Below are 12,297 nucleotides of genomic sequence, written 5' to 3'. Positions count from 1 at the left end.
GACTGCCCCCCAGCCCAGAGTGTGCATGGAAAATTGTCTGGCAGCCTCCCTGACAGCAAGCAGTGATAGTGCCCATGAAGGGGACCTTGTTGGGCCCGCCCCTTTCACGGTTATCGCTTCTCGGCCTTTTGGCTAAGATCAAGTGTAGTATCTGTTCTTATCAGTTTAATATCTGATACGTCCCCTATCTGGGGACCATATATTAAATGGATTTTTGAGAACGGGGGCCGATTTCGAAGCTTGCTTCCGTCGCCCTATGCATTGACCCGATATGGCAGTATCTTCGGGTACAGTGCACCACCCCCTTACAGGGTTAAAAAGAAAGATTCCTACTTTCATTGCTACCTGCTTGCTGGCTAGCCAGCTAGCCAGCCCTGTGGGCCTTGCTGCTGCTGCAGCCAAAAAACAAAAGGTGGTGCTGCTGCTGCTTCTGCTGCTTCTGCTTCTGCTTGTGTCTGGCCCCTGTTGGAGCGTCCAGGCACAGGACTTCTGCTGCTGCTGACTAAATGGCCTCCTTAATTGGATCATTTGAGTAGCCAGCACACCTGTGCAGGTAGGGCATGACATGATAGGCAGCTGCCTTGATAGCGGGTGGGTGCTGAATGTTCCTAATTGACAAAATAAGATTAATGCTTATGAAGAAATATAAAATCTCATCCCTTCCCCAATATCGCGCCACACCCCTACCCCTTAATTCCCTGGTTGAACTTGATGGACATATGTCTTTTTTCGACCGTACTAACTATGTAACTATGTAACATAACATGGGGGGGGGGGGGGGGTCTCCTGGCTGTTCACACAGGTGTGTCATTGCTGTACATTGACCATGCATTGCTTCTGTGGTATTGCAAAGGCAAAGACAAATGCTTCCAGCCATCCATTGCACTAATGGATTGGTCATCAGCTGGCTGTCTATGTCCCGCATCAATATAGACCAAAGTACAGAGGGTTAGGCTATGCTATTGTGCACCTACCTGATGCATCAGAAGGTGCGAGGCCCTTGCTAAATTCTGTGCACAGACTTTGAGATCTATGCTTTAGACTGTATCTAAACCTGCTCCAACATGGACTGACATTCTGGCCTACTTTCAGCCGATGCGACTTGTCTGTCGCTGAACAGTCGCTTTTTATGTATTCAGCACCTATGTATAATGTTGTAAAAATGCTCTAGAAGCTAAAGTCGCAGAAATGTCACACATATTTGGCCTGCAACTTTCTGTGCGACAAATTCAGACAGGAAAAATCAGTATAAATCCTTAGAAAATTATCCCCCAGTGTCTCCATCTGCTGGCGGTATTGAATAAGCATTGCTGCACTGATGGGGTATGCATTAGACGAAAAAAAAGAAGAAAAAGAAGAATAATACGCCCAGAAAAGAGGCGAAAAGGAGAAAAACGTAAAAAAACGTGAAAAAAAAGTAAGAGGAAGAGAAGGGAAAAAAAGGTGGAAATGGGTTTAAAAGTGATTTCGGCGGAGAATATATATATATATATATATATATATATATATATATATATATATATATACACGCGCACACACACACATAGATATAAACGTATTCTCCGTTGAGATATTGCAGCCGCTGCTGTGTCCAGGCCCAGGAGCCTTAGCACTGTGCTGTGATGTCACTCAATACCACTGACATCACTAGGTGTAAACAACATCTCTCCTTTGCTGTGTATGTGACTATGGAGCTGTTTGGTGATGTCGTCTATTACGGCCTTCATAGAAGCAACAGGAGATTGTTGCATCCATCTAGAACCCTCAGAACTACAGTGCTATGATGTCACTCACTTCCACAGGCCTTGCAGAGTGTAAACAACAACAACCCAGCTTTGTTGTGTATGTAACCATAGGGATTTGTGATGTCACCTAGAACCTTCACAGCAGCGACAGCTTTATGAGGAGCATCAGCACTGCTCTGCCTGAGCAGAACCATCACCGCCATAGGTTGTCAAATAACCCGGATTTAACCCACACAGGTAAGTCCAATGGGGTGCAGGCATGTCCTCTATGCTTACAGCTTCCCGTGGGTGTTGGTTTGATACTGTTTGGGGACAGCCAAGGAGGCATCTGCAGGCAACAAAGGTAGGTGTGTGCTTGTGTGTGTGTTTCCTATGCAGATCCTAAGCCCAGTGTCACATGCAAGTAGGAGGAGTAAGAAGGGTTCCTGGCAAATCCGGGTTATGGATTGCATTTAAAAAGGCCCCGTGGGAGTGCAATGGGCCCCTGTCTTGCTGCTTAGCAATAATGGTATGGGTTTAGGTTCTGCTGTGTGTACTGGTGGTTGACTGCCCCCCAGCCCAGAGTGTGCATGGAAAATTGTCTGGCAGCCTCCCTGACAGCAAGCAGTGATAGTGCCCATGAAGGGGACCTTGTTGGGCCCGCCCCTTTCACGGTTATCGCTTCTCGGCCTTTTGGCTAAGATCAAGTGTAGTATCTGTTCTTATCAGTTTAATATCTGATACGTCCCCTATCTGGGGACCATATATTAAATGGATTTTTGAGAACGGGGGCTGATTTCGAAGCTTGCTTCCGTCGCCCTATGCATTGACCCGATATGGCAGTATCTTCGGGTACAGTGCACCACCCCCTTACAGGGTTAAAAAGAAAGATTCCTACTTTCATTGCTACCTGCTTGCTGGCTAGCCAGCTAGCCAGCCCTGTGGGCCTTGCTGCTGCTGCAGCCAAAAAACAAAAGGTGGTGCTGCTGCTGCTTCTGCTGCTTCTGCTTCTGCTTGTGTCTGGCCCCTGTTGGAGCGTCCAGGCACAGGACTTCTGCTGCTGCTGACTAAATGGCCTCCTTAATTGGATCATTTGAGTAGCCAGCACACCTGTGCAGGTAGGGCATGACATGATAGGCAGCTGCCTTGATAGCGGGTGGGTGCTGAATGTTCCTAATTGACAAAATAAGATTAATGCTTATGAAGAAATATAAAATCTCATCCCTTCCCCAATATCGCGCCACACCCCTACCCCTTAATTCCCTGGTTGAACTTGATGGACATATGTCTTTTTTCGACCGTACTAACTATGTAACTATGTAACATAACATGGGGGGGGGGGGGGTCTCCTGGCTGTTCACACAGGTGTGTCATTGCTGTACATTGACCATGCATTGCTTCTGTGGTATTGCAAAGGCAAAGACAAATGCTTCCAGCCATCCATTGCACTAATGGATTGGTCATCAGCTGGCTGTCTATGTCCCGCATCAATATAGACCAAAGTACAGAGGGTTAGGCTATGCTATTGTGCACCTACCTGATGCATCAGAAGGTGCGAGGCCCTTGCTAAATTCTGTGCACAGACTTTGAGATCTATGCTTTAGACTGTATCTAAACCTGCTCCAACATGGACTGACATTCTGGCCTACTTTCAGCCGATGCGACTTGTCTGTCGCTGAACAGTCGCTTTTTATGTATTCAGCACCTATGTATAATGTTGTAAAAATGCTCTAGAAGCTAAAGTCGCAGAAATGTCACACATATTTGGCCTGCAACTTTCTGTGCGACAAATTCAGACAGGAAAAATCAGTATAAATCCTTAGAAAATTATCCCCCAGTGTCTCCATCTGCTGGCGGTATTGAATAAGCATTGCTGCACTGATGGGGTATGCATTAGACGAAAAAAAAGAAGAAAAAGAAGAATAATACGCCCAGAAAAGAGGCGAAAAGGAGAAAAACGTAAAAAAACGTGAAAAAAAAGTAAGAGGAAGAGAAGGGAAAAAAAGGTGGAAATGGGTTTAAAAGTGATTTCGGCGGAGAAATATATATATATATATATATATATATATATATATATATATATATATATATATATATACGCGCACACACACACATAGATATAAACGTATTCTCCGTTGAGATATTGCAGCCGCTGCTGTGTCCAGGCCCAGGAGCCTTAGCACTGTGCTGTGATGTCACTCAATACCACTGACATCACTAGGTGTAAACAACATCTCTCCTTTGCTGTGTATGTGACTATGGAGCTGTTTGGTGATGTCGTCTATTACGGCCTTCATAGAAGCAACAGGAGATTGTTGCATCCATCTAGAACCCTCAGAACTACAGTGCTATGATGTCACTCACTTCCACAGGCCTTGCAGAGTGTAAACAACAACAACCCAGCTTTGTTGTGTATGTAACCATAGGGATTTGTGATGTCACCTAGAACCTTCACAGCAGCGACAGCTTTATGAGGAGCATCAGCACTGCTCTGCCTGAGCAGAACCATCACCGCCATAGGTTGTCAAATAACCCGGATTTAACCCACACAGGTAAGTCCAATAGGGGGCAGGCATGTCCTCTATGCTTACAGCTTCCCGTGGGTGTTGGTTTGATACCGTTTGGGGACAGCCAAGGAGGCATCTGCAGGCAACAAAGGTAGGTGTGTGCTTGTGTGTGTGTTTCCTATGCAGATCCTAAGCCCAGTGTCACATGCAAGTAGGAGGAGTAAGAAGGGTTCCTGGCAAATCCGGGTTATGGATTGCATTTAAAAAGGCCCCGTGGGAGTGCAATGGGCCCCTGTCTTGCTGCTTAGCAATAATGGTATGGGTTTAGGTTCTGCTGTGTGTACTGGTGGTTGACTGCCCCCCAGCCCAGAGTGTGCATGGAAAATTGTCTGGCAGCCTCCCTGACAGCAAGCAGTGATAGTGCCCATGAAGGGGACCTTGTTGGGCCCGCCCCTTTCACGGTTATCGCTTCTCGGCCTTTTGGCTAAGATCAAGTGTAGTATCTGTTCTTATCAGTTTAATATCTGATACGTCCCCTATCTGGGGACCATATATTAAATGGATTTTTGAGAACGGGGGCCGATTTCGAAGCTTGCTTCCGTCGCCCTATGCATTGACCCGATATGGCAGTATCTTCGGGTACAGTGCACCACCCCCTTACAGGGTTAAAAAGAAAGATTCCTACTTTCATTGCTACCTGCTTGCTGGCTAGCCAGCTAGCCAGCCCTGTGGGCCTTGCTGCTGCTGCAGCCAAAAAACAAAAGGTGGTGCTGCTGCTGCTTCTGCTGCTTCTGCTTCTGCTTGTGTCTGGCCCCTGTTGGAGCGTCCAGGCACAGGACTTCTGCTGCTGCTGACTAAATGGCCTCCTTAATTGGATCATTTGAGTAGCCAGCACACCTGTGCAGGTAGGGCATGACATGATAGGCAGCTGCCTTGATAGCGGGTGGGTGCTGAATGTTCCTAATTGACAAAATAAGATTAATGCTTATGAAGAAATATAAAATCTCATCCCTTCCCCAATATCGCGCCACACCCCTACCCCTTAATTCCCTGGTTGAACTTGATGGACATATGTCTTTTTTCGACCGTACTAACTATGTAACTATGTAACATAACATGGGGGGGGGGGGGGGGGTCTCCTGGCTGTTCACACAGGTGTGTCATTGCTGTACATTGACCATGCATTGCTTCTGTGGTATTGCAAAGGCAAAGACAAATGCTTCCAGCCATCCATTGCACTAATGGATTGGTCATCAGCTGGCTGTCTATGTCCCGCATCAATATAGACCAAAGTACAGAGGGTTAGGCTATGCTATTGTGCACCTACCTGATGCATCAGAAGGTGCGAGGCCCTTGCTAAATTCTGTGCACAGACTTTGAGATCTATGCTTTAGACTGTATCTAAACCTGCTCCAACATGGACTGACATTCTGGCCTACTTTCAGCCGATGCGACTTGTCTGTCGCTGAACAGTCGCTTTTTATGTATTCAGCACCTATGTATAATGTTGTAAAAATGCTCTAGAAGCTAAAGTCGCAGAAATGTCACACATATTTGGCCTGCAACTTTCTGTGCGACAAATTCAGACAGGAAAAATCAGTATAAATCCTTAGAAAATTATCCCCCAGTGTCTCCATCTGCTGGCGGTATTGAATAAGCATTGCTGCACTGATGGGGTATGCATTAGACGAAAAAAAAGAAGAAAAAGAAGAATAATACGCCCAGAAAAGAGGCGAAAAGGAGAAAAACGTAAAAAAACGTGAAAAAAAAGTAAGAGGAAGAGAAGGGAAAAAAAGGTGGAAATGGGTTTAAAAGTGATTTCGGCGGAGAAATATATATATATATATATATATATATATATATATATATATACGCGCACACACACACATAGATATAAACGTATTCTCCGTTGAGATATTGCAGCCGCTGCTGTGTCCAGGCCCAGGAGCCTTAGCACTGTGCTGTGATGTCACTCAATACCACTGACATCACTAGGTGTAAACAACATCTCTCCTTTGCTGTGTATGTGACTATGGAGCTGTTTGGTGATGTCGTCTATTATGGCCTTCATAGAAGCAACAGGAGATTGTTGCATCCATCTAGAACCCTCAGAACTACAGTGCTATGATGTCACTCACTTCCACAGGCCTTGCAGAGTGTAAACAACAACAACCCAGCTTTGTTGTGTATGTAACCATAGGGATTTGTGATGTCACCTAGAACCTTCACAGCAGCGACAGCTTTATGAGGAGCATCAGCACTGCTCTGCCTGAGCAGAACCATCACCGCCATAGGTTGTCAAATAACCCGGATTTAACCCACACAGGTAAGTCCAATGGGGTGCAGGCATGTCCTCTATGCTTACAGCTTCCCGTGGGTGTTGGTTTGATACCGTTTGGGGACAGCCAAGGAGGCATCTGCAGGCAACAAAGGTAGGTGTGTGCTTGTGTGTGTGTTTCCTATGCAGATCCTAAGCCCAGTGTCACATGCAAGTAGGAGGAGTAAGAAGGGTTCCTGGCAAATCCGGGTTATGGATTGCATTTAAAAAGGCCCCGTGGGAGTGCAATGGGCCCCTGTCTTGCTGCTTAGCAATAATGGTATGGGTTTAGGTTCTGCTGTGTGTACTGGTGGTTGACTGCCCCCCAGCCCAGAGTGTGCATGGAAAATTGTCTGGCAGCCTCCCTGACAGCAAGCAGTGATAGTGCCCATGAAGGGGACCTTGTTGGGCCCGCCCCTTTCACGGTTATCGCTTCTCGGCCTTTTGGCTAAGATCAAGTGTAGTATCTGTTCTTATCAGTTTAATATCTGATACGTCCCCTATCTGGGGACCATATATTAAATGGATTTTTGAGAACGGGGGCCGATTTCGAAGCTTGCTTCCGTCGCCCTATGCATTGACCCGATATGGCAGTATCTTCGGGTACAGTGCACCACCCCCTTACAGGGTTAAAAAGAAAGATTCCTACTTTCATTGCTACCTGCTTGCTGGCTAGCCAGCTAGCCAGCCCTGTGGGCCTTGCTGCTGCTGCAGCCAAAAAACAAAAGGTGGTGCTGCTGCTGCTTCTGCTGCTTCTGCTTCTGCTTGTGTCTGGCCCCTGTTGGAGCGTCCAGGCACAGGACTTCTGCTGCTGCTGACTAAATGGCCTCCTTAATTGGATCATTTGAGTAGCCAGCACACCTGTGCAGGTAGGGCATGACATGATAGGCAGCTGCCTTGATAGCGGGTGGGTGCTGAATGTTCCTAATTGACAAAATAAGATTAATGCTTATGAAGAAATATAAAATCTCATCCCTTCCCCAATATCGCGCCACACCCCTACCCCTTAATTCCCTGGTTGAACTTGATGGACATATGTCTTTTTTCGACCGTACTAACTATGTAACTATGTAACATAACATGGGGGGGGGGGGGTCTCCTGGCTGTTCACACAGGTGTGTCATTGCTGTACATTGACCATGCATTGCTTCTGTGGTATTGCAAAGGCAAAGACAAATGCTTCCAGCCATCCATTGCACTAATGGATTGGTCATCAGCTGGCTGTCTATGTCCCGCATCAATATAGACCAAAGTACAGAGGGTTAGGCTATGCTATTGTGCACCTACCTGATGCATCAGAAGGTGCGAGGCCCTTGCTAAATTCTGTGCACAGACTTTGAGATCTATGCTTTAGACTGTATCTAAACCTGCTCCAACATGGACTGACATTCTGGCCTACTTTCAGCCGATGCGACTTGTCTGTCGCTGAACAGTCGCTTTTTATGTATTCAGCACCTATGTATAATGTTGTAAAAATGCTCTAGAAGCTAAAGTCGCAGAAATGTCACACATATTTGGCCTGCAACTTTCTGTGCGACAAATTCAGACAGGAAAAATCAGTATAAATCCTTAGAAAATTATCCCCCAGTGTCTCCATCTGCTGGCGGTATTGAATAAGCATTGCTGCACTGATGGGGTATGCATTAGACGAAAAAAAAGAAGAAAAAGAAGAATAATACGCCCAGAAAAGAGGCGAAAAGGAGAAAAACGTAAAAAAACGTGAAAAAAAAGTAAGAGGAAGAGAAGGGAAAAAAAGGTGGAAATGGGTTTAAAAGTGATTTCGGCGGAGATATATATATATATATATATATATATATATATATATATATATATATATATATATATATATATATATACGCGCACACACACACATAGATATAAACGTATTCTCCGTTGAGATATTGCAGCCGCTGCTGTGTCCAGGCCCAGGAGCCTTAGCACTGTGCTGTGATGTCACTCAATACCACTGACATCACTAGGTGTAAACAACATCTCTCCTTTGCTGTGTATGTGACTATGGAGCTGTTTGGTGATGTCGTCTATTACGGCCTTCATAGAAGCAACAGGAGATTGTTGCATCCATCTAGAACCCTCAGAACTACAGTGCTATGATGTCACTCACTTCCACAGGCCTTGCAGAGTGTAAACAACAACAACCCAGCTTTGTTGTGTATGTAACCATAGGGATTTGTGATGTCACCTAGAACCTTCACAGCAGCGACAGCTTTATGAGGAGCATCAGCACTGCTCTGCCTGAGCAGAACCATCACCGCCATAGGTTGTCAAATAACCCGGATTTAACCCACACAGGTAAGTCCAATGGGGTGCAGGCATGTCCTCTATGCTTACAGCTTCCCGTGGGTGTTGGTTTGATACCGTTTGGGGACAGCCAAGGAGGCATCTGCAGGCAACAAAGGTAGGTGTGTGCTTGTGTGTGTGTTTCCTATGCAGATCCTAAGCCCAGTGTCACATGCAAGTAGGAGGAGTAAGAAGGGTTCCTGGCAAATCCGGGTTATGGATTGCATTTAAAAAGGCCCCGTGGGAGTGCAATGGGCCCCTGTCTTGCTGCTTAGCAATAATGGTATGGGTTTAGGTTCTGCTGTGTGTACTGGTGGTTGACTGCCCCCCAGCCCAGAGTGTGCATGGAAAATTGTCTGGCAGCCTCCCTGACAGCAAGCAGTGATAGTGCCCATGAAGGGGACCTTGTTGGGCCCGCCCCTTTCACGGTTATCGCTTCTCGGCCTTTTGGCTAAGATCAAGTGTAGTATCTGTTCTTATCAGTTTAATATCTGATACGTCCCCTATCTGGGGACCATATATTAAATGGATTTTTGAGAACGGGGGCCGATTTCGAAGCTTGCTTCCGTCGCCCTATGCATTGACCCGATATGGCAGTATCTTCGGGTACAGTGCACCACCCCCTTACAGGGTTAAAAAGAAAGATTCCTACTTTCATTGCTACCTGCTTGCTGGCTAGCCAGCTAGCCAGCCCTGTGGGCCTTGATGCTGCTGCAGCCAAAAAACAAAAGGTGGTGCTGCTGCTGCTTCTGCTGCTTCTGCTTCTGCTTGTGTCTGGCCCCTGTTGGAGCGTCCAGGCACAGGACTTCTGCTGCTGCTGACTAAATGGCCTCCTTAATTGGATCATTTGAGTAGCCAGCACACCTGTGCAGGTAGGGCATGACATGATAGGCAGCTGCCTTGATAGCGGGTGGGTGCTGAATGTTCCTAATTGACAAAATAAGATTAATGCTTATGAAGAAATATAAAATCTCATCCCTTCCCCAATATCGCGCCACACCCCTACCCCTTAATTCCCTGGTTGAACTTGATGGACATATGTCTTTTTTCGACCGTACTAACTATGTAACTATGTAACATAACATGGGGGGGGGGGGGGGTCTCCTGGCTGTTCACACAGGTGTGTCATTGCTGTACATTGACCATGCATTGCTTCTGTGGTATTGCAAAGGCAAAGACAAATGCTTCCAGCCATCCATTGCACTAATGGATTGGTCATCAGCTGGCTGTCTATGACCCGCATCAATATAGACCAAAGTACAGAGGGTTAGGCTATGCTATTGTGCACCTACCTGATGCATCAGAAGGTGCGAGGCCCTTGCTAAATTCTGTGCACAGACTTTGAGATCTATGCTTTAGACTGTATCTAAACCTGCTCCAACATGGACTGACATTCTGGCCTACTTTCAGCCGATGCGACTTGTCTGTCGCTGAACAGTCGCTTTTTATGTATTCAGCACCTATGTATAATGTTGTAAAAATGCTCTAGAAGCTAAAGTCGCAGAAATGTCACACATATTTGGCCTGCAACTTTCTGTGCGACAAATTCAGACAGGAAAAATCAGTATAAATCCTTAGAAAATTATCCCCCAGTGTCTCCATCTGCTGGCGGTATTGAATAAGCATTGCTGCACTGATGGGGTATGCATTAGACGAAAAAAAAAGAAGAAAAAGAAGAATAATACGCCCAGAAAAGAGGCGAAAAGGAGAAAAACGTAAAAAAACGTGAAAAAAAAGTAAGAGGAAGAGAAGGGAAAAAAAGGTGGAAATGGGTTTAAAAGTGATTTCGGCGGAGAAATATATATATATATATATATATATATATATATATATATATATATATATATATATACGCGCACACACACACATAGATATAAACGTATTCTCCGTTGAGATATTGCAGCCGCTGCTGTGTCCAGGCCCAGGAGCCTTAGCACTGTGCTGTGATGTCACTCAATACCACTGACATCACTAGGTGTAAACAACATCTCTCCTTTGCTGTGTATGTGACTATGGAGCTGTTTGGTGATGTCGTCTATTACGGCCTTCATAGAAGCAACAGGAGATTGTTGCATCCATCTAGAACCCTCAGAACTACAGTGCTATGATGTCACTCACTTCCACAGGCCTTGCAGAGTGTAAACAACAACAACCCAGCTTTGTTGTGTATGTAACCATAGGGATTTGTGATGTCACCTAGAACCTTCACAGCAGCGACAGCTTTATGAGGAGCATCAGCACTGCTCTGCCTGAGCAGAACCATCACCGCCATAGGTTGTCAAATAACCCGGATTTAACCCACACAGGTAAGTCCAATGGGGTGCAGGCATGTCCTCTATGCTTACAGCTTCCCGTGGGTGTTGGTTTGATACCGTTTGGGGACAGCCAAGGAGGCATCTGCAGGCAACAAAGGTAGGTGTGTGCTTGTGTGTGTGTTTCCTATGCAGATCCTAAGCCCAGTGTCACATGCAAGTAGGAGGAGTAAGAAGGGTTCCTGGCAAATCCGGGTTATGGATTGCATTTAAAAAGGCCCCGTGGGAGTGCAATGGGCCCCTGTCTTGCTGCTTAGCAATAATGGTATGGGTTTAGGTTCTGCTGTGTGTACTGGTGGTTGACTGCCCCCCAGCCCAGAGTGTGCATGGAAAATTGTCTGGCAGCCTCCCTGACAGCAAGCAGTGATAGTGCCCATGAAGGGGACCTTGTTGGGCCCGCCCCTTTCACGGTTATCGCTTCTCGGCCTTTTGGCTAAGATCAAGTGTAGTATCTGTTCTTATCAGTTTAATATCTGATACGTCCCCTATCTGGGGACCATATATTAAATGGATTTTTGAGAACGGGGGCCGATTTCGAAGCTTGCTTCCGTCGCCCAATGCATTGACCCGATATGGCAGTATCTTCGGGTACAGTGCACCACCCCCTTACAGGGTTAAAAAGAAAGATTCCTACTTTCATTGCTACCTGCTTGCTGGCTAGCCAGCTAGCCAGCCCTGTGGGCCTTGCTGCTGCTGCAGCCAAAAAACAAAAGGTGGTGCTGCTGCTGCTTCTGCTGCTTCTGCTTCTGCTTGTGTCTGGCCCCTGTTGGAGCGTCCAGGCACAGGACTTCTGCTGCTGCTGACTAAATGGCCTCCTTAATTGGATCATTTGAGTAGCCAGCACACCTGTGCAGGTAGGGCATGACATGATAGGCAGCTGCCTTGATAGCGGGTGGGTGCTGAATGTTCCTAATTGACAAAATAAGATTAATGCTTATGAAGAAATATAAAATCTCATCCCTTCCCCAATATCGCGCCACACCCCTACCCCTTAATTCCCTGGTTGAACTTGATGGACATATGTCTTTTTTCGACCGTACTAACTATGTAACTATGTAACATAACATGGGGGGGGGGGGGGGTCTCCTGGCTGTTCACACAGGTGTGTCATTGCTGTACATTGACCATGCATTGCTTCT

The 12,297-nt window shown here is 46.2% G+C and overlaps 6 non-coding genes across 6 annotated transcripts; all 6 read left to right on the top strand.

Moving 5' to 3' along the window:
- Positions 1-112: 112 nt before the first annotated feature.
- Positions 113-303, top strand: LOC130299796 (U2 spliceosomal RNA). Its single transcript, XR_008850850.1, has one exon. It is a non-coding gene; the product is annotated as a U2 spliceosomal RNA (small nuclear RNA).
- Positions 304-2,401: 2,098 nt separating this feature from the next.
- LOC130299770 (U2 spliceosomal RNA) lies at positions 2,402-2,592 on the top strand. The gene has a single exon (XR_008850826.1). It is a non-coding gene; the product is annotated as a U2 spliceosomal RNA (small nuclear RNA).
- A 2,103-nt stretch (positions 2,593-4,695) lies between these two features.
- LOC130299794 (U2 spliceosomal RNA) lies at positions 4,696-4,886 on the top strand. The gene has a single exon (XR_008850849.1). It is a non-coding gene; the product is annotated as a U2 spliceosomal RNA (small nuclear RNA).
- A 2,090-nt stretch (positions 4,887-6,976) lies between these two features.
- On the top strand, positions 6,977-7,167 carry LOC130299792 (U2 spliceosomal RNA). The gene has a single exon (XR_008850847.1). It is a non-coding gene; the product is annotated as a U2 spliceosomal RNA (small nuclear RNA).
- A 2,110-nt stretch (positions 7,168-9,277) lies between these two features.
- On the top strand, positions 9,278-9,468 carry LOC130299791 (U2 spliceosomal RNA). Its single transcript, XR_008850846.1, has one exon. It is a non-coding gene; the product is annotated as a U2 spliceosomal RNA (small nuclear RNA).
- Positions 9,469-11,571: 2,103 nt separating this feature from the next.
- LOC130299806 (U2 spliceosomal RNA) lies at positions 11,572-11,762 on the top strand. Its single transcript, XR_008850860.1, has one exon. It is a non-coding gene; the product is annotated as a U2 spliceosomal RNA (small nuclear RNA).
- The last annotated feature ends 535 nt before the right edge of the window (positions 11,763-12,297 follow it).

The sequence above is a fragment of the Hyla sarda genome, unplaced genomic scaffold (assembly GCF_029499605.1).
Source record: "Hyla sarda isolate aHylSar1 unplaced genomic scaffold, aHylSar1.hap1 scaffold_1063, whole genome shotgun sequence".
Taxonomy (NCBI): Eukaryota; Metazoa; Chordata; class Amphibia; order Anura; family Hylidae; genus Hyla; species Hyla sarda.
The sequence above is the reverse complement of the archived record's forward strand: the minus strand, read 5'-3'. Positions and strand labels throughout refer to the sequence as shown.